We start from the raw sequence: 25,697 nt of genomic DNA, 5'->3' as shown, positions 1-25,697 counted from the left end.
AGAAATGAATGTTCTTGGTAACCCAATTCCTCGCACGTTTCCAGTCCAGTTAGAGAGCTGACAGAAAACTGAGCAAGACATTTAAGTGTTTGAATGGTCCTTGAATTGGGCTCAGGTTCCAGAGAAAGTGTGGTTTAACACTATAAGTTTTCCCTGAAAAAACATAGAGGACTTGTGGGTCAGAGACGCACTTAATGAGTTCTACAGGCTCATCACGTCTGAAAGCATCTTCAGGGCTCGAGCGGTGGCAGAGTGCCGTCCCTAAGCCTGGCAGCAGGGACATCGGGGAGAAAGAGTGAATGACAGAGGATGCAGAAGGCTTTGGGTACAGAGATGGCCTTGGAATGAAAATGTGAGAGAAAGGTGAAAAAGTGTAAAAGTCAATTTAAGGAAGAAATTGAATTATCCCAAGAAATGGAAATAAGAACAACAATAGAACCAGTCACAGCGTGCTATAAACCACGTCAGTAAGTTCCAGAAGCGTGAGGATTTGAAGACTCCTAGTGCACAATCTTCTACAAGCTTGAACATCTGTGGACCCTAACGGGGGAAAAAATAAAACCATTTGGGGGAGTGAAATGACCAGGCATCCCTCCTGAACCAGGCCGTCGCTTAACTTTTGCTTCAAGCCCGAGCAGTGGTCAGCACTCGTGCCTCTGGCCTCAAAAGCAGGCAAGGGACCCTGAAACCCTGCGCGAGCTGGGGCCACCCCCATCACCTCATCTCCTCTGTCGAGAAGGCGACGTTGAAGCACACGAGCCAGGACCTGCCCACGCGCCGGGGGAGGCTTTTGGCTTCACGAGGACGGTGCCTGACCCCAGCTCCCTCCCCGTACAGCCCAGCGCCCGCCTGCTCAGGACGGCCAGCGTCAGCCCGACCGCGACTCTCGCGAGGGCTTGTTCAGAAGAAAATCGTTCTTCATTTTCTTCCGTGCGCAGAGATCTCTGGGACAGGTATAAACAACGCCTTTGTTATTGATTCAGTTATATACGTCTTGAGGGAAGCGATAGTTAACATTTGCTACGAATATTCTTCGGAGTATTAAAATCAATTCACCTCCAGTATCTTCCTTTGCAAGTTTATTTTCTATGCATCGTGTGCAATCTATGTCTACGCGTTTTCAGGTCACTGAAAACGCATTTTAAAACTACACTTTGCAGAAAGGAATTTTAAATGCATTTTCAGCATGCATTCCTCCCACAGGGTTGTTTGGTTTTTTTGGTTTTGTTTTTTTTTTAACTGGATTTGTGATTACTCAATTAGTAAAGAGAAATAATGAATGATAACCAATAGAAACTGTGCACTGCTATGAAAAATTGAATCAAGAATAAGTGATCTAGAAAGAGAGGTCACTGAGTCATTTTGAATAAGTACATTTGAGATAATTGTTATGTGCTTTGAAGACGTTCCGAGAAAAAGAGGCAAAATTAATCAGATACATTAAATTATGAATTATTAACTCAGCTCTATTAAATATCAAATAGAAAAGCTTTTTAGGATTAACCATGTTTTTAGAAATTCTGCTAACTAGTGAGTAGATTTCTTTGATTTAAAGATGATTTTTATTTACATTTGAAGCACAGGAGAGTCCCTCTGGGGCAAGCGAAGCTTTCCAGAAGTGGCGGATCACTTCTACGGTCGGAGTCTTACTCTGAAGCAACATAAAGACAGTAATCCATTTCCACTGAACCTTTTCAGACTGAAATGGGGATGGTACACAGAAAACAAAGTTTATAAGTACCTAAAGACAGAGGTATCGGGCAGACTCACCATTTTGCAAGCCCTAGAGATGTGTCTTAATTATAACTTTTACCGAGTCTGTTGATCCTTAAGTGAGTAGTGGCAGCTCCTGTACTGCTGCATTCATCTCAAAATAAATGCAGGAATTCTGTTTCACATCTCCCACAACGCTTTGGATATTCCGGCTGGCTGATGCAAGTTTTTTTTAATAACAAATTCCTTGGCAAAGTCAGCCTTCACATGGAACGACGCCAGAACTACTCATGAAACAAGTTACTGTGGCCTTAAGTTAAATCAATAACGCTGAATGAATAATGGTTGTTGCTGGATGCTGATTTTTCCTGGCTAATAAATAGTTCTCATGTCATTTCCTGAACCACCAGTCCAGCTCCAGCCACTCGGCACGATGAAATGCAAGACGCGTTCCTTCAGCAGGGAGGATGTGAACCCACCCGCTGAACGATCCTTAATCGTATCATGGTCTCTCGTTTCCGTGCCATCTATCAGCGAGCTTTGCGTCTGCCTGCAACTGCCAACAGATGTAATGCAGCTCATATTTGGTGATACACCCACTGTTCTTCGATATCTATAAAATGCACTTGAAACTATTGGCCTTTCTGTTTCTAAATGGTTTACAGGATTACAGCAATAAGAGACTTTGACCAAAGTTAAGCACTACAGGTTTTGTTAGTTCTTTAAAAGTGGTATTTCTATAAGAAGAAAGTTGCTAATAGTTAAATGCCTAATTTTTCTTATTTATTTCCATTTCTCAGAGTCTGTGATGCAGAAGGGCAGACTAAGCAGCAGTATGCCGGTGTCTCAGCTGCCCCGGGGGTTCTCAGGTCCCCAGCTCCTCTCGAGCACCAGCCCCGCTCCACCGGCACTGTGCCATATGGAAACCCTTCAGCAAACGTGCCCGTAATCTTTCTCCTTCACAGCTTACAGATAATTTCTTACATGCCAGACACACTTTCCTCGCCTATTTGCTAGTTAACACTGGTATCAAGTAATTGAGCTGTTGCCCTCTGAATTTTCATCTTTGTTTTCAACACTGGATACCTGCAGAGAGTTCAGAGGAGGGATAAGAGCGGCTGCACAGCACTCAAAGCACTACTGCAAAACTTGCAGCAATTTGTTATATTGTTTGATGATTCTGACGGGATTGATTTTCTTCTTGGCAAGTTAATGATATAATTACAAATTAGTGAATTATTTTATACAGAGGACTGTTTCGTAAATTAGGTTGCTGTCATTTATCATTATAATATCTTTAACCAACGCATCTGATCCTTTGATCTGTTAACATCTCTACTCTGCGGCATTAATACATGCTCTCAGTCATCACCGTGACATGACGAATAATGAAGCTCAAAGTTTACCAAGCCATAAAAGTGCACTTTCTTCATTTTCCTCATTAGCAGGCACACGTGAATAGGTAAAAGCTGCAAACCTTTCCAAATCTTCTCCTAATACAGAGCATGCACGGAGAAACCATGGGGTTTACCTTACGACCAAAGCTCACCCTGGGTAAGGCACCTCTTTCCTACTCCTCAGCTAATCAGATTTCGTTATCGTCCCCACTCTTCCCCTAAACATGCTTGCAAAGCATTCTGCATCTTTCCTTGCCTCATAGCCTTCAAACACTTCTAGCAAGAAACTTTGTTCTGAAAGCTGTGCTCATCTAATCAAAGATTATTTAAATGAAAGTAATCCTGGATTGAGCCACACATACAGTCAAAACTAACCATCCATCTCTTAAGTTTCTGACCTAAACAAGGATCATTTACAGGCCAAAAGCTCTTCTGTGTTTATTTAGGGAAGACTTCAGAAGTTCATTCACAGATAATTCAAAAACTGATTGAATTAGCAAGTCAGCAAAGGTTACCGGCTCAGCTCTGGAAGACAGCAAACACACAAATTTCAGTCAAATTACTGAAAACAGGAAAAGCTGCACGCATGCAGATGAGGACCAAACTTAGAACAATTAAAATTATTTCCATAGCTTTTCCATGCATACTATTATCTCAGAAAGCAGGAAACACGGTGAGGTGATGGAAGAACCACTCTCAATACCAGTGAGCGTAGTCAAACCAATTCCAGTTTGAACAACGCCGAAGCGTGCACTTCACCGGCCCTTTGCACAGTGCAAACTATACATGTCAGTCCATAACTTGTCATTAAAAAAAAAGTGTATTTTACACAGATATTTTGGAAAAATACTGCCAGTGTGCCAAATTTCCATTCATAGCTTATTCTGGTTAGCCTCTTGTACGCACCAGATACAGAGCAGACATCCCTGGCGCCAGCTTTACATCTCTATATTGTTGGACACTGCTTAATTGGAACTAAATTAGTCTGAGATATTATCTATAAACTTTTTGACTGAGATTTGTTTCATTAGCTGTAATTGGATCAACTCTAATACCTTTCTTCCAGTACCACCACAGCTCCTTCTTCAGAAAGTTCTGCTGGAATTAAAACAAACAAACAAACAAACAAAACCCCAAACAGATCCTGATGCATTTCTATCTATTTGTATTTTTGATGGAGAGGACAATAAAAAATAATAATAATAAAAAAAAAAATCACTACTTCTTTCTTTTGTAATGAAAATAAACAACTTTCATCTACATTCCTGCCGTGACACACACATACACCAGGCATACAGCAGATGACCATCAAAGCTGGTGAGGAGATGTGGGGACATAGGTATCGCTGCCTTCTATTCACCTTAAAAATGGGTTTCTTTCAAGTGATTATAACCGACTCTGAGTCTTTGGTCTAACAAAAGGAGAAGCAAAAATCCTAATCTTAAAAAGCTTTTTAAAATATTTCCAAGAAAGCATTTTTCCTTCCATGGTTTAGTGTGTTATCTATAACCTGTGTTGCGAGGATAACAAGCAGTTGTGATTGCACTTATTTATTTTATGAGAAAGGCTCAGGAATTCAAGATAGTATTGTAGACAAAATACCTCATTTTGGTTTCTTTTCAGAGTCTAATGAAATGGATGAAGTTTTCTGGCATTGCCACTGAATTATATAATCCTAGAGAAGACATTAATGGCTGCTCTAAAAATCTAATTAAATTTTAGAGCACTAGTAAGGCAGCCATAAGGCCCATGTAAGCTATTATCCACATTAATAAAAATTAAAGTCAAACAGTATCTATACAGTAATAATGTACCTGGATTCAAGGTCACTTTAATTCCCTTACTCCCATATTTTTCTTTATTGTTGCTATAAATATTATTTAATCAAAATTTCAAATTTATGTACATTTGTTACCCTGAACTGTTCTCTTAATGCACAGTATTGAGACAAGAATTAATTTAATTGTTTTTTCTTAATTGCTTATTTTCTCACCTTCTACATAATAGAACTCCTATTATTAGCATATAAAAGGGCAAGAAACTGGGACAAGCTACAGGTACTTTATAGTATATCTAAATGAAAATCTAGAATCAATGCAACACAACACGGGCACGACTCATCTCAAATGCAACTCTTCTCCTGCATGGAAGAGAACAAAAAGAAGAAAGTGGATGCTATGGAAAGGAACACAGAATAAAAGCAGAAAATTGAAAAAAAGCTAACAGGAGAGCTGGCACAGAGCTGCCCTTACGCTGGGAGCCAGGGCTCTGCGCCGGGGACGAGAGGCATGAGCTGCCCCGAGTCTGCTCCTGGGGCAAGGGCATCACAGCCAGGGACTGGAAAAGTAGCCGGTGCTTGAAAATCAGTATTGACTAAACATCTGCGCCAGTCTTGGGTGGTTTATCTGACTGAGGAAACCCACGGTTACAATCCTTTTGAGTTCTTAGGATAATCTGAGTTGGGAGGAATTATCACTGTAGGTACTGGGCTGAGAATATCGTCCACTTTGTCTCAGCCACGAACTGCGCCTTCTTCCTAAAGATCAACAGAAAGAGCAGTCTGCAGCAATTCCTGATGCAAAACACAAAACGAGGCCAGAGAGGCGGCTGACCTGTCCCAGAGTACGGCACTCACCCCTCGGCTGGAAAACAAAGTCCACCTAACGACGGGGCAGTGAAAACAGAGACATCCCGGCAGACAGTTGAGTTCTCTACTTGCTGGGTGAAGAAATTCTTTCATTAGCATGCTAACAGCTTGGATTTTGCCTGGGATGCTACATCTGTGCCATTATATTTGGATTTTATTTCTATCTAATATGTGTTCTCTGCAGATTGAAACAAATGGATTTTATTTTCCTACTTTGAATGGCAGAGATTACTGTGCATTTAAATAACGTCTCTACCTACCAAGGAGTATTGTAAGTGACAGAACAAATTGCAAAGATAATTTTGAAGTAGTATCTTGAAGATGGGGGATTTACTTCACTGAAACTTTGCTTTGATTTCTTTGGAAAGACTGAAAACTGTTGGAAAAGCAGGGGATCTCAAGCAGGATCATCTGCATTGCTTCTAAGCCCTTCTGCAAACCTTTTGTTTTTTTCTCTCTTGTTAATGATCAAGGGTGAGATTGTACCAGCCATGGCAATCTATAGTTAGGCTGCATTTAACGATCCCCCTGGCTGTTATCACATGGAAGTGCATTTTGAGAATCAAAATATCACCAAAAGGCCACTCCTAAGATTATGCTGCGCACTAATCTACAGCATGCCAACAGTGTTTTAAATAAAATGCCCTATCTGAAAAGGGGAGGAGGGAAAACGAAATGCTTCCATGAGCTGAAGTATCCAACTCCAGGTTCCCCACGCAGAGCAAGGTGGGGGACTGGGCGGGGGGGTCGGGCAGGGGGTCCCCGCTTTGCTCTCCCGGCGGCTGTAAGGCAGCCAGCTATGCGGGTGCCTAAAGAGTGGAAATAGCTCCCAAATGTGAACAAAATATTCAGAAATACATGGATTTTCATTACACTTCTAATCACTGATGCACACAAATCGTTTACTGAGTGCATAATTAAAACCTCAAGTGTTTTCCATAAAAATATTTGTAAATTAGGTGAATAAATTATTCAGTGGTCATTATTGAAATTAAATCTTCTCTGAGTGAATTTCTTGCTACCTTGCAAGCAGAACTCCGAGCAACACAGCTAATTTTTTTCTCAAATGTAGCAGTACAACATACTGATGGTACTTCAGTGCTGGTCACAGCAAACAAACCTCGCAAATTCTGTACTACGTGTGTCGGTACATGTAGCTCCAGTCTTCGCCTCCTGAATATTTCTTAGGTATACATGATACAGATGTTAAGTCCCTAGCAAGATCGTCAGACCTTGAATTTCTTTTTCCACTGTCCAAGACCATTTGCCAGCATCTCAAGAAAAAGATCAAGGCGGCTGCTGTGGCCGTGTCACCTCTCTTAATGACCTTGAAATGCTCAGATCTTATGCCTAAAGTGATAAAAGTAAGAGACTTCAAACACATGTTAAGAAATCAGAGGGATGGGAGTGCTCAGCTTTTCATCGCCAAATCCAGCTCAGGCAGCATGACCCACAGTGATGTTACCTGTACAGATGCTGCATCCAAGGATAACTAATTCCCATTCATTTTTTAAGCAGGTTCAGTGTCTTGGACACAGTTCAATGTCAGACACTATCCGTTCAAAGACAGGAAGGATGAACGGGGCAACTATGGGTATAACGTATTGGGACAGCTATTTACTGGGTTCTGGCGAGAGGATGGAGAATGGTTTTACCTGGGATAAACACTGTGAGAGTTTTTTCTCATGTTGTTCACTTATTTCCAATTCTAATCTTGGCTGGCACCTGGGGAAATTAAAAAAAACCCCTCCCTCACATTTATTCACCATGAGAACCTCGCCTCGTGCAGCCGCGGCACCGAGGGTAAAAACCCCAGGGATGGAGGGAAGAGCAAGGAAGAGAAAGAGCTAAAGGACAGCATGTTTTTTTCTGGAATAGTTCATTCAATTCTAGTAAACATGCCACTTTCTAAATTGGTTTATAACTATTTTTAGGTTACGTATAAAAGTCAGGTTACACATCCAGATGATGTGCATGTATTCCTGCATATAGTCTTCCTGTTTTGCTTTTCAAAAGTAACAAAATGCAGGAGCTCATAAACAACCAGAAATATCAGCTCATCAGGGAAAATACATTCTCTGCTTCATTTTTCCCTTCAGTTTAAAGAAAATTAGCTAGGCACACAACAGCTTTTACAGCCCAAAGACCTTCTCCACTTAAAGTGAAAAATTTTGCCAGTGTTATTTCCTTCAAGCAGTCATTTCACTGCTGGGCATGTTATAGAAGCAATTTTTTTGTCATCAGTGAAAAATTATTTGGTTTTAGACACCAATTCTTAGAAAAGTTGCTATGAACTTCATTTGGAAAATGTTAGAATTGGTTTCTTCATTCAAAATTTTTTGACGATTGGGCATGAGAAAATTTAAATTTTTATTTGTTTTTATTTATTTTGATTTATTATTTCACTCGAAGCAAACTCCTTGATGCACTGTTTCATTTTTAAGTACAAGAAGCACTACTTAAGCATTCTGCATTACACAGGGAAATTGTAAAATAATAATTCAGCTCTGAATTTTGTCTCCCCAAATTCCTAGCCATTTGTCCTCGCTGCTTCACAAACCTCAGCAGAGGGGAGAGGACGACGGATGGTTGGGAGGAGCAGGGGAACACCAAGGCCGACAGAAACCGCAGGCTCCCGTTACAAATTATACCATTTCTTGCACCATTTCCTCCTGTCTTCAGGATGGGCCACCGGTAGCTAGAAAGGAGCCTATAAATCAACTACAGTGATCGGAGAGATCCCTAAATAATATTTTCTTTGTTCTGTACCAGCAGGGATTGGCCATTTGTTATTTACATTTCCACTACAAACTATTTTACAGCTTAGGCAAATAAATTGCTTCAATAACTCATTGGAAGAAAATGTTTAAATAAAACCTGTATTTCACGTGGTGCCTGCACTTGTAACTCTCCTTTCAGCTTAGCTGAGGTTTAGTTTTGAAATCCTTTGCGATTTAAAGCAAACAAAAAAAACCCAAACAGAAAACACACCTGCATGTCTGTGCTGTGAACTTCAGAGATGCAGCCCTAAACATCTGGGTACCCAAAAAGGCATCCAAAATCCGTCTGCGTGTGTTAAACTGGACTGCTATGGACTCCTGTGACTCTCTAAACTTCACGAATGGCCTGGCTGGAAACAGCAGGTATTTTCAGACAAACACGTTATTACCAGCCTTCAGCAAACTGGCAAATTTCGAGATAATGATGGAAGGATGCCTTAAAATCACAACAGGTAATGCCTTTGACCCAGAATGACCTGAGACTGCTTTGCAGCTATTTCAAACTGATACACACTCTGTTTCATGCTCAAACCTCTTTATTTAGCTGTTACAACGTGAATCTACGTTACAAAAGTGACCAGCGTTGAACCTTGGCTGGCAAAGACCTTGGAAGAAAGCAAAAATGCACAAATAAATCCATAGGTTGATCTTGCCGGAGGCCACACCGCTCCTCCCAGGTCATCCCCGTGGGATAGGAGGGACCTCACGGGAGGGCCAGGTGGGACATCCCATAGGACCAAGACCACCATGCTTCACCAAGGGCGAGAGGGAGAGGGTCAGCTCATCCACGACCTCCCTCTTCTCTCTCCAGCCACCCAAAAAGTCATACCTCAAGCCACACAACAGCACATAAGAGTTACAATATCTCCTGTTTTGTTTGTAGCAAAGATAAAACTGGAACATGAAAGACCATGGCACTACCCCAAACTTGTCATTCTAGTACCCTTCATAAAATGAAATTACTATAATCCAACCTGAAAAGCAAATTCTGAATTACCTCTAGATGAGCTGTTAAAGACAAACTGATTGAAAGATCTATTTTGTGAAGCTGCAGTGTAACTTCTAAATCCTAAATCTAAATCTAAATTACTTCTTGGAACCCACCATCAACTCCACGGTGCCCGTGTGGGCACTAAAGCTGCTGCTCTGTGACTATAACTATAACCTGGCGATTTTATTTACTCTTGCTAAATAAATTTCCAACTTTATATCTGGTGGAATGTCTGCAATATTTTCTACTTGAAAAAGACAAAGTAATGTACAAATGGTATTTTGAGTGCTCCAGATATCAGTTATTTTCCCTTTACCAAATGTAAAGCTTTTTTAAAAAAAACAGTAAGAAAAAGTCCTTCAGCTGTTTCGAGATCTGTGCCTCTCTACCTGAGCTCTAAATTGGTGAGCAGTTATGTTATTCCCCAGATACTATAAAAACAGAGCAAGATCTACTTCCAAGCAATCATCTTTCTTCCCTCCACCAACACTCTTAGGCAAGCTGAGCCCAACATTGGGTCTCAAATCGGTGCTTGGAACAAAGGGCATTTTGCAGCACCCAAAGCAATACCAGATCTGCTCCCCAAAGGGCAGGGACTGACGCTTTTAGGGTCAAACCACGCACTCTCGCAGGAAGGAGCCGAGACCCGGGAGCTGGGGTCCCACACGGTAACTTCTGACCGGTGCATTACTGCTCCTTTTTTCTTCCAACTCTTCCACGAGCCCCGCTGACTCACTGTCACCGCGGGCTGGAAGTTAAAAGACAGACACTACAGTTCACTAGAAAAACGCTCAGTCTGACTCACTCTGCAAAACCCATGTTTCTGGGAAGACACGCTACGCTTCATCTGCCACATCGTCAGTGTTATTTGCATTTCAGGACCCCTTCTCGGCTCCCTATTAGTCAGATAAGAAATGAAACATGTAATATATCACACACATACCCCCGCTACACACGTATCATTTTGGCAATTTGCTCCCTGGCTCTCCCCGAGACTCCTGAAATCCACACAAAGACAAAGAAAACACGGGAGCTTCTCTTTTTTAAAGCATTTGCTGTACATGCTCTTCAGTGCCAGGTGAGCAGATCTGCATTCTGCAAATCCCAGATCACAACAGCTGACCAAAATTTTAGGAACAAAATGTGAACACAATCTTCCTGCATCAAACATCGTTACATATTTGAGTTAGCTTTATTGCATACTTAATCAATAAATTCATTTACTTGCTGCTAGAGGCTCTTCCTATAAGCCTTCTCCCCTCTGGCACTGGGCACAGAAAGGAAAGGTTCTCCCTCTCCGCAGGCTCATTCCCATCCAACCTGTTTTCCGCAAATGGATACATGGCATTAAAAAGTGCAGTCAAGGTCTGAGACCTCTTCAGGCTGCAGCTGAACTAGGAGCCTCAGGCTGCAGAAATCAAAGATTGTAAGTAGAAGCCTCTAAGAATCAAAATATTTTAATATTTTTCTGTGCTTTATTGCCCTCTCACTTGACTTGACAGTCTCATCTACCCACTGCCATAGGCTATCTTTATCAATGATTGATCTTTGTCTCCCTTCCAACCTTATGGGGAAATTTGGAAAGTTGAACAGAATATATACTTTTATTTTATATAACAACAAGGCTTACTGTAAAAGAGACCGCCGTGTGTTGAACACTCCGTATGTGACCCAAATAATTTATTGGCGTTTAATATTCTCCTCTCTCGCTCACTATAACCATTGGAGGAACGTGGAAGCGCAGAGAAGCAGAATACAAAACAACTGAGCCACCGTCAATCTGAGCCCCATGGGTCTTCAATGATGACAAAAACGCTAACAAGCTGCACCAACGCAGAAGACAAAAACCCATCCATCGTCCCCTGGCCATCACCTGTAATTGGTGAGATTCCACTTTAAACAGTGCCTTGGAAATTCCCTATTAAATAACAGTTCTGAAAGATCATTTTAATTTGCAAATACCACAACGAGAGACACTAAAGCGACCACCAAAGGAGTAGCTACCATTTGTAAAGAAACGCAGTGACAAGAGTGCGGGGAATTTGTGCGCACGGCTTCACTTGGGGTGATGCCCTGCGCTTATTTCAAAAGACACAGAAATACATCAAGACATTAAACAGAACTTCACATTGAGTGGTGGGAAAGGAATGAAGAGAAAAAGGAATATAAGAAAATAAGGAAAAGTAAATGTCACATCCCTGAGCAAGTACCATCCCCTGTCTGTGGGGTGAGACCCTGCTTTGAACACCTCGCTGGCTACACCAGGCACGGGTTTTTCTCCCTGCACGGCACGGCCGCAGAGCGCAGCACCGACGCTATCGCTCCTCACTCTCCGGCCAACAACTCCCGAGGAGCTGCCACCATCAGACCAACTCATGGGCTGATAACCTATCTATAGCTCTCCGCCTCGCTGATTATCCATTCCCTTCTCAAAGGTAATTTAAGATCCTGTCTCTCCTTGCTGGCTTAGTTCACTTGCATTTGAATTAAAAGGACCGAAATAAAAGGCACTGTTTAAGCCAGAACCTGTGCTGGACCTAGCGCTGTATTATATTGAACACAATCAGGTAAAAGTGGATTTCTTAATACTAAACATCCCAGGGATAAGATTCTCCTTTAGATAAGGTTCTCCTCTACAAAATTGGTTCTATGCAGATAAAAAAAAAAATAAAATAAATCTTTTAACTCTCCCCCACCAAGGAGAAGAGCAGCTCATTCTCATGCCAGCAGATGAGCCTGCAAGTGAGAGCGCTCACTGAAACGAGCTCGCTCAGCCGGCTCCTGGTCTGCCCGATTCAAACACGAGACTTGAACCGAATCCCTCACATCCCCGCCGGGAGCTCGCACCTTTGCTCCGCAGCATCAGTCATCCTCTCTCTAGTGAATAATTGGCAAAGCAGAGCTGCTCCGAGGGGAGGCAGCGAGGGGAACGCGGTCCTCGAAAGCTGGGAATTTGCCGGGGAGGTCACGGCAGTGAGCGGCTCTGCCTGATGTGACCCCGGACCATGAGCTCCCCTGGCCAGGAGGGTCCACTGCCTCCCTGCCAACCCCACTTACAGCCTTGGAAAATACCACAATAAGCACAAAAATCCCCTTTTCACGTCATAATTGGAAAGCTATAAATTTGGTCAATCATCGTCAGGGATCAGATGTGTGGAAGATCACCTGTAGGCTACTGGAAGAGAATTTATAGACTTGTTTGAAGGCGTTTAATAATTATGTCTTACCATGAACCAAAGCGATACAAGGAAAGGAAACTGCTGTTACGAGTCCCCACATAGAAATCAAACACAAGCGCTTTGAAGTGGGACACAGTTTCTACACATTTCTACAGCAGGAACTGGATTTCCACAATGTTACATGAGAAGGTGGCTCCAGCCTCATTGGGAAGGTCCACACTTCAGTGACTTCTGGCATGACCAGCCCCTGGGCAGCTTTCTTCTTTTTCCATTAGCAATGGAAGCCTGTGACCCAAATACAATATCATGCAAAATATTTCAAAACTAAGGAAGAGCAGAACTTAAATTTTCAAGAGCTCCCTGGAAAAAACCCAACAAATAGGCTATCAGATTTCAAACTGCCACTGCTATACAACATTTAAAAGAGGAGAATATCTGTGGGCAAATTGTCAAGTTTTATAACCAGAAGGATCTTAGAAATATTTATTCTCACTTAAAAATTGTCAGGAATTTTCACTGACTAAATTAGTTGCTAGTTTACTCTCAAGAGAGCAGGTTAACTCACAAAAAAGCCTAAAATAATTTCTTCAAAGGAAAATGACAAAATTTATCAAATTACTAGTAATGATAACTCTGATCCTATCAGACTAAAAATACACTAGATGCTGCCAGTACAAGGTTAGGTAATTAGGATTATCATCTGAATGCTCTACTTTTATATTCCCCGTCTTCCACAAATTCCAAGCCAAATCAAATTCAAAAGTTTGTTAAAATAAGTTGAAAAGGAAAATGAGAAAAAAAAAAAAAGCTTAAAGTCTAGCGCATTGCACTCTTTAGTCCCTGAAGAAGTGAGACCACCTATATTATAAGGTTTCTATCCCCAAATACACAATTAAATTGTGAAAGCTCAGCACCTTACAAGATCATTATGAAAAAAATATGTAAGAGTGACTCCTAAGCTAATAATATTAGCTTTATTGTTGCAGTAATGACCTATGGATTTATTTCTTTTTACTATGGTCACCACAAATGCAGAGCCTGAAGATCAATTTATTTGGTTCTGGACTTCACTTCAGTCCTTGGTTTAAACTAAACATTGGAAAGGTTTTATTAAAATCAACATATTAAATATTTTTGCTCCTTCCGCAGACATGTAGTTTCTTTCACTTAGGAAATTCACACTAGATTTGTTTAGAAAGATTTTATTTATGGGTATTTCTTTTCTACAGCTACAGTACAATAAGGAATGTAAACTACCACTATATATTTCACAGTATCTATATCTATTTTAGGTACTTTCCCTGAAACAGCCCATGCAGAAATGGATATTTAATGAAGCAGGACTTAAAACAAGTGTGGCATTTTTAGACCACGTAACAGATTTCTTCTCTGTGGGATTCCTGAAAATTATTTGTTGATTATGGGTTTCCCGAAAGATCTTATATATCTCCATCATCACACTGTGGTTTCACTTTGTATGTCTTATAGGACACATGCAGCAAACTGTGCCCTACATAGGAGGGAATGGCTCTTAAAGGAGGATGCAATTGTCTAGTTTATTATTAACTGGGTCCCCATCTGTCTGCTCCGAGCGCTCAGTGCTTCAGGGCACAAACTCTACAGATCCATGAGTCTTAGTACGAATCTGGCAATGCAACACTTCTACATTTCACATTTTATGTCACCTACAAAGTCCTAAGCAGCAGAAGAAATCTGGTAGGATGGACTGTTCACTCAAACAAGCAAAGAGATAAAGGTTATTTCCCCAAATTGCGTAACTAAGTTCTGCACGAGGAGCCAGAGAGATGTTTGTTTTCCCAAGGGTAATACAAGGGACTATCTAAAGACTACTTTAAACTACAGAGAACAGAGTTTTTGGAACTAACTAATGAATATATATATATAGGATACTGACAAGTTATACTCTAAAGTTTAAATGAACCTTCACAAGATGACCAAAGTGAATGTACAGATCCTTTTCTCATTGAGTAATAATTTTTCAGAGATGGGAATTATTGGTTAACAGTCCTTTCAGGTTCACCCTAAAGACTATAAGATATTAGGAAAAAAAAAAATTTCACACTGTTTTTTTAAAAATTACTTCACATTCACTTTATTCAAATAAACGTCTGGGTGAACATGATCAATGTTCATTAAAAGCTCCGAAGTGACAGGTACACAACCGGCACTTGGCATTTGCACAGCTAAGCTTTCACAGCTGTAATGAATAAATGGAGCGTGTGCTTCCACACGCAGCTGACACCATCCATAACTCTGTATTTGACACTTGACTGCCCTTAGGAAGGATCTGTTTTTCAAAAATAGTTTATTTGCAGAAAAAAAAAAAATTACTGAAATAACCTTCTCAAGTAAGAAGGCTTTGAAACATAGTGATAAAAAAAAAGCCAGAAAGAAAATTCTTCCAAGTGGTAATGTTTACGTGAGCTTATTAAACTATTGCTTAGTGCCTACACTGGAGTTTATTACCATACAAGTTCATTTTAAGTATTATACAAAATCACATTTATGCATTTCCTTAAGTAAGTATACGAAGAGGCAGGCATTGCTTTGATGGGAGAGCATCCCACGGGAAGCCCACGCGGCCTCCTGTACCAGCCGGTCCAAGGTCTCACCCAGCCACCACAGAAGGAGGTAAAACCCAAGTCCTGCTCATCCCCTGCTAAAATCCCATCAATTCCCAGAAAGTCACAGCATTCAGGACAGGATATACTTTCTAGGACATAAATTCTCTACTTATTACAGACATACCTATGTGATAGCCCTTCTTTGTGATAGAAGGGCTAACGCAAGAATTAGGATTGATGTTCGGAGCCAGACAGCTGCATGCTCTGGCCTCGGAGAGAGACATCCTTTTGGAGGGCTCCTCCAAAGGCATTTCAGACTATTCATTAGCCTCGTTTCCTGAATGATCCCTGGCACTCCAGTCCTCTAACAGAATACTTAAAAGTTTTTACGTGGTTTTTTTTTTTTTTTAAATCTACCATTGAGGTAGATTCTTGGATGACAAGTTTTCTCGGGTATCATTTTTCTCTTTTATGATATCAAAAGCATGAGCAAGGACAGGTAGGAAAATCCTAGCAGTTTGCACAATGGACTAGAACTAGAATGAATTTCTTTTACATCAGCTCCAAATATCACATCGCCAAGTTTCATTTTAGGAAAATGGAATGAAGGAAAGTGAATCAAAACATGTACCAACAAATTTCTTCTCACTACTCCTACATGATAAACCAACCCAAACTGCCATGAAATCTGGCTACAGCTTCTAATTGCAGAAAACCAAACAAACATGCGGAAAACCACCAATGTTTTGGATTTGTGAAGAAATCTCCAAGCAGAGGAGAAACAACTGTAATTTAACAGTTCTTTTTTGCCTTGGGTATATTATGGATACCAGCAGCATGAAATGAAGCGCATCTCTCCCCCTCTCTGTAATGAAAGCACCAAAATGGAAAATATTTGATTTGCCATTTTCAGCCCTTTTGAAGTCTATCTGTCCATTTTATTCACAAAATATGTTTTGAGGCATGCCTTTGTAAGAATTTGCGTTCCCTGCGAGCTGTGCCCTGGCAGTGGGACACCCTTTGCTCTATCCCACCTCATTACATTGATCTGCAACTAAAGGCGGTAATTACTTGTGATGGACAAACCCTGCGGGCTCAGTTGGAGCTCATACAAAGCTAGCCAAAGCCCTGCGGGTTTGAGTCTTGGGAAATTAGACTCCTTGGGGATTTCATCGTTTTGTGGAGGTTTGGCAGCCCTGGGAATGCAGTGGGACAGACATACGCCCATCTGTCCGCAGCACCAGCACACTCGGGCACACTCCCACCAAGAGATACCCGGTTTGGAAGGAAAAGATGAAATCTGCCACGGATGGATGCTGAATAGCATTATGTTCAGTCCTGGGCTTTAAAAGAAATGAAATGTATTTCCTTGGTTTTCATTTTATTTCTTTGTTTTGTTGATATGTTACAAATACTGGCAAAAAAAGAGAAATAACAAAAAAATACTTAATCATCTGTGAAATATGGTATTTCTCTTTTGCTCCTTTGAAAATCTTTGAAGACAGATATCCAATGTTTTTGATAAACTCAGAAATATTTTAAGTGGTTGATATCTGTGCAGAAACTGATTAAACTGCATAATTACTGCATGCTCAACTGTAAACTGTAATCACATGTAACAACCAAGAGGCACAAACTCTTTTGCTGACTCTCAATGATTTGTATTTCATTTTGAGCAGAACGTTAAGGGACCTTCATAAACCAGCCTCAGCAGTACCAAGACGGTGAGGGAGCATGTTCTCACTCACGCTAAGGGTCACGGTAGATACCCGTACTCTCTAGGTATATATTCGTTCTTAAGGGTCAGAGTATATACATACATACAAGATGTACAACTTGTGCAGCTTTTCTGTTAAATTTACAAGACCACCTTAAATGTTAAAGATGTCAGTTTAATTAAAGAAGGGCTAAAACCTGGTCATCACTTCACTCAACACTGGAAAGCCATGCAACGGTTGGGCTTATAGGAACCAAAGTTTTTAAGTGTTGAAGGCAACTTGCAGCAAGAATCAGTTAGTACATTTTGACCAAGACTAGGATAATTTGTTTAAGTATTGATTGACTCAAAGGCTAATCTTAACAATCTCATTTTCTTTGCAATTTATACACAAAAACTATGGTTTTCTCAGATTTTATTTTCTAGTGAACCTGTGATCCTATAAATGAGTGGTATGAATCACACAGAAATCTCAATATGTCCTATTTATTTTTGAGTAGATGAAGAGGTAACATGCAATTTTTCTCTCCTTTAAATAGATGTGAACAGTTGCTTTAATTACCTCTGGAAATTTGATTATTCTTAATTCAGGCTTTATTTTGGGGAGTGTTTTTTAATGCTGTCTTAAAAGTCACCATGTGCCACCACGCTCTTGCCATTAACCCCACTGATGAAAAAATAATCGCTGAGAGCAAAAGTAGGTGGGTTCAAAGGCACAATGTGGAGCAGGAGGACAGGGAGGCAGGAGCTGGGGCAACAGAGCTGAGCAACTGTGTCCATCACACAGGCACACCACCCAAGTCCTTGGTAAAACCAGACTTAAGTCTCGGACCATCTCACCTTGGTTTGTTTGGGGTTTATTGCTACCATACTGCAATGGGGAGCGGCCAGGAAACTACAAAAACTTCACACGTCTCCTCAACCTCCTCACGCATTTCTCAGCGCAGAAGGACAATGTGGATCTATGTAAAATATTATGCATATTTTCCACACGTGCAGAAAAGAACAAATTTTTCATATCCAAACCCAGAGAGTCACAAAACAATCCACTGGTGAGCCGAGATACTCTCCTCAGCTGGTCAATGCTGTGATTTTTATACAAACACAGAAACGATCTGAACTAGACCTGATCTGAGCTAGAACCAATTCCCCAAGGTGAGTAAAGCCGATCTTCCCTACAGCACCGACGCTGCTGAGGATAAGAGGTGAACTGCCTCCTGCTGCAGCAGACTGCTATAAATACCAAAAGACAGTTACATTATTCTAAATCTTAATGCAAGAACACACTGAAATATTTCACATCACACAGTAAATGGTTTGAAGATTGCAGACAAAGTAGTCAGGCTATGAATAACTGACAAGAAAGTCTCCAGATAAGCACACAAAATTAATTATGCCATACCCAGAAATAAATAAAAAACACCATCTCCAACGCTAACAAAACAGCTGGTAATAAATAACAACATGTAAACATTTTAATGCACTTATTTTGGTAAAATTAAAATCAATGTGCATGCAGCAATAGCTATTAAATAATACTTACTGGGGAAAAGTCTGAGAAGCTTAAAATCCAGTACCTTGTGTGTCAGAAACCAAACCACACAGTGAGAAACAGCTGGAGCTCATCATTTATACCATTTTGAGGTCTTAAGGAAAAAGGCTGCCAAAAAAATACCATGTACAGATCTTCGGGGCAAATCAATCTCATAAAGAAAAGGATTAGTGCGTGTGAGGGTAATCAAATGCTTCATGTTGGATTACAATTCCACTTAATAAATCAAGCTACTTCTACTCATTAAAAGGTTCGTTTGATTCACCAACACTATTTTATTCTATACGTATTTGATTAGTTACACTAAAAATAAATCCCACACAGCAGAAACAAAAAATAAATGATTGGCCTTCTCAAATAAATGCCACCACGAGTCCTTGTAACAACCCGACTGCGCACGCTGCCACGCCAGCCCCACGTCTCCCAAGAGCTTGGGAAAATTCCAGCACAACTGAGTCACTTCTCATTACGCACACTGAAGTGTAAACTTTTTATAACGGCATCCACTTCACTGGCCCAATCCTTGCTTTAACCTCCAGCGAGCGCCAGCTCGGAAAGCACCTGTGTACGCAGCAGGGTAGGGGATGAGAGGAGATACAACAGAAGATAATCTGAATTTGGCTCAAGAGGATAACTACAGAGGGTTATCATCTTAAAACCATCAAGAAAGGATGAATTTCATATCATTTTCTACTTTCACTGCCTGATGTGGTGAGGTTGGATGAATGCGATACCACACTCTCTACTCATGCAATGCGATCTGAAGACTGGTGCAAGAGAGACTCACTTTTGCATTCTGGTGAGGCTGTTGCCAACCTTGTCTGGAGAATGGATAGCTGCTGTTCAGCATGTTCCCCTCGCAGCGTCAAGTCTGCTATTACTCCAATATAATTAGGGACCTCTATGTTCTCAGTGTAATTTTTCCTTACAAGAGATGTCAGCTACTCACTCTTCTTATTTTTCTCAGGACAACATCTGTGGGTGACAACATGACTTTACAGTGAAAAGGACAGGGAAAAATGGTAACCTAGTTTCTTTTCAAAAAATAAAAATGAATTTATGTTCTGACAATGGTCTGCACTCCTCTGAAAGCTGAACCCAGTCTTTGCTGTGAATCACCGTAGTTCGCTATTTTATTTTGACCTTTTCATCATTATGCAGCTTGATTAGCTAGCTGAGCCGATTGCTTTCATATGAGAATGAAATCAGTTACTTAAAAAGGTAAAAGATTAAAATGATCAAAGTATTATTTCATATTCTCGGAGCAGTCATGTTTTAGAAAAGAAGTGCCACCAGCCTGACATTGCCGAGAAGTAAACACCTTTCAGTACAGCAGTGAAGGACAACCGCTCCTCTCCTCCAACACCTCTGAAAAGCCTTTTCGGAGGGATAATGCATCTAAGACACAGCAAACTCTCTGCTGAATTACTTCTGAGCACCTGAGGGATGCGACAGGGCTCAGGGAGCCGAGGTCGGAGGCGGCAGCGCTGCGGGGATGTGCCAGGTCGCAGCCACGCGAGAGCTTCAGCCAATTTCAACCCAAACTCCGAGGGCGGAATAGGAGGAAGGAGCTGAATTGGCAGCCTACAAAAGTGGTTGTAATCACAGATGCAACTTTCAAGAAATGAAGCAAAGATCTGCTTGCGACAGATTGGCAAGCACGCTGAGTAAGCCCTTTCTGCAGCCCTGTCCTTAGGAGTACCCACAACAGCTTCCAGACCCAGAGGAATCAAACCAGATGATTAAAATGAGTCTCTCTGAACAACAGCCCCTCTATGCTCAGCTTCCATCACTGCCTCATGTCACCAGAGCAAATGCTAGGAGAGGACCAGGACCTCTCCCAAGCTTTCCACCGTGACAGGAGCACACAAAGACAAATTCGTTGTGCTGGCAAAGACCTCCCTGAAGCACAAACCTACCAGAAACGCATCGTTTAGTAAGTGCAAATTTTGGATACGTACATATATCCAAACACACCTGTATATAGGTGAGCTTTGTCAATGTATTCATCTATTCCCCCCCACAAAAGCTACCACAGATGTAGAATGAGATGTGCTATCTAAGCCTGCCAGCAGGACAACGAAAGGACATCAGCTGAGATGCAGCCACTGGGTATCACCAGAGACCGCGCACAGCAGCCTACCTATAAGAGACAAACAAAGCCTGCCGTAGGGCAGCCAAATGCAAGGACTTTTGTCAAAAACAAAAAAACAAACAAACAAACCCCAAACCAAAACAAAACCCCAAACCACACCCCCCCCCCAAAACAAAACCCAAACCAAACCCAGATTTGCATTTGCTCTCCATGAACATTACTCCGAAACTGGCACCAAAGCATGAAAGAACAAAACAGGTTCTCCAAACCCAGGTGAAAACAGCCTTGTCTATTGTTGAAGCTGAGTCATGATTTACGGTAAACAAATGAAATTCAGTAACGAGATACAACATCTTTAAACAATTACAGTATTTGTACTTGACTTCGGTATTTCTAAGGCAGCAAGAGCAACATTGCAGCAGGCAGCGTCCCAACACGAGAGCGGTTAGCACGATGGAGTCATTCCGTACAAGGCTCTGTCACTCACACTTCAACTCCAAAATAATTGCGTTATTAGGCTTGATTAGCTGGTGCTGGTGATTAGAGAATATTTTGCAAGTATCACTTGAATCTGGAAGATCCAGCGACTGAAGAGGCAAAGCAGAAGGAGGAACGTGCCAGGGCAGGAGCTGGTGCTGGCAGGCACGATGCCGATGGGATACTGCGGGTACCAGGACTTGGCGGTGCTGGCGCAGAGCAGGAGGGCAGTCTGGGGGAACACACACTTGCACAGAACAGAAACGGTCAAAGTTCCCTGGGCAACTCTGCACAATTGGTTTTTTTGGTTTTTTTTTTTTTTTTTGCATTCAGATTTTATTACACCCAGCCACAGGCCCAGATACATGCACTGAAAACTCCATGCATCTATTATCTCTATTTATTACATAAACCCACAATGATGCTTTAACAGTCCCTTTCACTGCGCTTCCATTAGCAAAATATTGGCATGACTTCCTCTCCCACTCCCCCAATGACAATTATAAAACATACCCCCTAACTACTTCTGTTTTTTAAAAGTACATTTTCCTAATATTTAATTTATAAATCATTTCCCACATGTATTAGTAATAAATGTTTAAAGGCGGCAGACAGGAATACAACAGGAAAGCATAATGCTTGCTGTTTACTAGGAGGCCTCATTAAAAAGGCATCAAGAGCAAGGAAAATAAAAACAACCTTGTGAACCTTTGTAATTGGTCTCAGGAGAAATGTAACACTGAGGACATCAATGCAGAAATGTCCCAGCCCATTCCAGTGCCAGAAATTGAAAAAAACATTTCAGTTCACTACACTGTTTGCACTCCTCAGTTCTTACACTGTCTGATTATTTTTTTTTTAATTAAAACACACAAACTTTTTATATTTTTTCATACCTATAACATCTCTATAGATCAGGTGTTTGATGTTATGATATTCAAAATCATACTTAAATAATCATTAATCTTTTCCCCTAAATTAATTATTTTATGGACACAATAACTAGAGGCCATTTTCATTTAGTTTAACTTTTCGCAAGTTCCACTGTGATGGAACTCTGCAGTATACTGCCTGGTACAGTCTGTTGTGTATTTTTTTTAGTGTCTCTCCTATCCATACTTGTGCTCTTTATTTTAATAATTATAATGGATAAGTTTGTTACTTTAACTTCCTATTTGTAGAATGTATCGGGCAAAGAATTGTTGTGTTAGACACATTTTTAGCAAAAGAAAGGGTTAATGCACCTCTGAAATGAACAGCTAATTTGACTAGCCTTCCCCCTTGCCAGCTAGCTTCCAGTTAGGCCCAGATGTCACTTGCAAAGCTTAATTTTTAAACCAAACACAGCATACCATCTATTACCGAGCAGACTTCAAAATTCATATTTAAACCCAACAGGTCCCAGAGGCTCCTTTTAGATACTTCTGGGCTTCCCAGAAGACTCATGAAAGTTGATTAAACTAAAAATTGCATTTCATTTTCCTGTTTTGTTTGCATTTAAATGGAGAAACTTGCAGCTGGATAATAGCCATATATTTTCTGCTGTATTTCCATTCCCAGCAATACACGTTTTGTCATGTTTTCCGCCACTTAAAGTATATACTTCTCACTGTTTCTCCAAATGCAGACCAAGGCTTTCTCTGTGCAAAACTGCACTGCAGAAACTCGAGTAAGACTTTCCTAATAGGTTTAATTTGTGAGATTCAAAAGCCATCCAAGCACAATTATTTGTAACGTCTTCACTTGGAGACGCGTTTCAAGGCATGATAATTTGCCCTGCGAAAATTAATTCTCTTTCAGCCATCTAACCTTACGGGTCCATGTTTGCAGGCTTCGCCACATCCAGGCAAACCCCCAGGACGTAGGCACCGCCTGCAGTCACCCGTGGGGCACGGATACACAGAGGAGTCCCGCGTGGCGGCTCCGAAAACAGGGAAAGCGCGGTGCTGAGCTCCCAGCATCGGCATCTTCTAGGGATGCTTGTTAGGAGCTCCCACTGAACACGAAGCCATATCCTAATCCCCTCTCTGAAAAACAAGACCGCTTTAAAACGTCTAAAACATTACTCAGCCAAACAGTAGATCTGATAAAGCTAAAATATAACATGAAAAATCGCCGCCCGTTACTCAATTGCAACGCACGCTGATTAAATGAGTCTTTGCACTATTACTACAGAGCTCCTCCGTTCCACCTGAAGAAAGCGGGTGCTTCTCCGGACTCCACGTTCAGGGCGATACCCAAGATCTGCTGCTTGCATCATTTTTTCCAGCGAGCTGTGGCCAGCAGCTCCAAGAGACAACCAAAGCCTAGTTTCAAGGATCTGTAAGAAAGCTTTCAGGGCACATCCATCAAAGGCGTAATTGCCATCACAGCCTAGCTAGGCTAAGTAAAAACAGCAGGCATGGCAGCGCGGACGTCTGTGCAACATGTGTCCGTACCCGGGGCTCCGGCAGCTCTCAGCCCGTGACAAAGACACCACCACGGTGACTTTGCTTTGGTACTCACTGAGCCGGCTCTGCTAATCCGAGCTCGGGTACGGCCACCCGCTGCGCGACGGATGGCATCCTCGCACGTGGCATAGACGTAACCTTGGAGCTGGACCACCGACGTACGGGTGGAAGGCTGTAAGTCACATTAGCCTTTTCCACCCCCTTACGGTTCTTGAGGGGATTCGTTTTGGGAACGATAAGGCAACAGAGATGGCAGATGGCTGCCTGGCACCCATGCGTGCCCAAGCCTAGAAGAGCCACGCAATGGCAGCAGCTCCAAGCCAGGCACAGCACAGACCTCGCCGGTCACCGGCTCTCCTCGTCTCGACGGCGTTACAGCCCAGCAGCTGCCACGGGATGCGAGAGGTGTCTGAACATATATCTTAAATTCACAGCTCTTTGCGGGGAAAAAAAATTGCACCCCTAAAAGCACTGATGAGAAAAAGCCATCCAAATTTGTTTTCATCCATTTAAAAGCCTATAAACTTTAGTGTTATTTATGGGCAGATCAGTCTGCTGCGAGCTAACACTTTGCAAAAGGCTTGCCGACACACACTTTGGTGCGCTTTCACAGGGTGCTCCCACAGAGCCGCACGCAGCCCCGAGTAGGCTTCAATTGCATTTTAACAACCTTTCGGCACATTTCTGGTCGGTTTTGCCGCGCCGTTTTTTGCGCACCCTATAGCTCCCGAGATTAAGACATATATCTTTAATCTCCTCCCTACCTTTCTCCTTCCCTACCGAAGGACTTTTCCAATTTCTTGCACGAGAGACTCTAGTTCTGGCGAGCGCCCGGGCCACGGGGGTTGCCTACACCGGCCGTCCCGGGGCAGGGGAGAGCAGGCACGGGTGCTGCCGGGGCTGCTGCAGGCACGGGTGCTGCGCGTCCGAACCGCTGCAACGCTGCCTCTGCGCCGGAGACCGGCTTCCTCCTCTCCATCTCCCCGCGCTCTCTTGTCGCGTTTTGCACAAACCTACGCTCGCGCAGCCAAAACGGACGTCGTGAAAATAGTTTGAATTCATCAGGAAAATAATTCTTAATGGTCTTGGTCACATTAGCTTGGGTAATGTGCTGCATACAAGCGCAGCTCACCTGGAAGGACCGTGTAATTAATGCACTCCCTCTCTCCACTGGCCAGAGATGAAGGAAGTGCCGTGATTACTTTCACATGTTAAACGTCATCAGAGCATGATTGTGCAGTTAATAATGAGGGAAAACCTATTTCCTGTCCCAAATGAAACAAACTCTGCTGCTTCTCCTCCTTCTCTGCTTCCTCAGGTAACGTTTTACCCATGGCACAGAGATGAACGGCATCCACCCAGGGCCACAAGCCAGGGGTTACCTCGGCTCCCCGCAAGCAGCACGATTCCCACTGCAATCCCGCATCCAGACCTTCCTGCAAGTTTTAAGAAATAGCTCTAAAGATTCACTAATTATCCCGAATAGGAGATGGGGATAGAAAAGCTGTAACAGATCAGCTTCCCACATGAGCCTTGTCCTCACGAATGCTTCCCTAGACCAAGTTATTAAATCTGCTGATACATGAGTGTATTTAGCTTAATAGAAACATGCAAGAGATATGGTTGTTAATAATTTCCCACAGGAAATTTGTGTTTTGCATATACATTACACCCAAAATTCACGTAAAATCTACAACAAAAAGGAGTAAGACAATTAAAGGAAGATTTCCAACTTTAATTTGCAGTATCACCTAGCAAATTCTTCACCTTCGCCATTAAAAAAAGAGAACCAGGGTAGGAACTTACATACTTCATCTAAATTTTTGTAGACTAATTACTTTTCTGCAACCAGCGTTGCACGCAGTCTTTGGTGCTGATGAACTGCTCTTTACTAACCCTGCCTGGTCTCTCTGCATCAACAGATGGGAGCAAAACGGCTTCTGTAAATCAGAAACAAGTGACAGCAACTAGATTATTTCACACTCCTGTGAAACAATCTCAGGTAAAATTCACATTAGAATGCCATTAGGATTTCTCCCTGAAATATTGCTTTACATAAATTTTGTAGTGTAATGGTTATTAAAAACCTCAATACAAAGAGACCTAATCAGTTC

General features: G+C 41.8%; 1 protein-coding gene across 3 annotated transcripts in view; it reads right to left on the bottom strand.

The window, feature by feature from the left end:
* Positions 1-25,697, bottom strand: part of CNTN4 (contactin 4) — a 349,563-nt gene that overhangs the window by 216,325 nt on the left and 107,541 nt on the right. The window lies entirely within an intron of this gene.

The sequence above is a fragment of the Aquila chrysaetos genome, chromosome 20, assembly GCF_900496995.4.
Source record: "Aquila chrysaetos chrysaetos chromosome 20, bAquChr1.4, whole genome shotgun sequence".
Lineage (NCBI taxonomy): Eukaryota > Metazoa > Chordata > Aves > Accipitriformes > Accipitridae > Aquila > Aquila chrysaetos.
The sequence above is the reverse complement of the archived record's forward strand: the minus strand, read 5'-3'. Positions and strand labels throughout refer to the sequence as shown.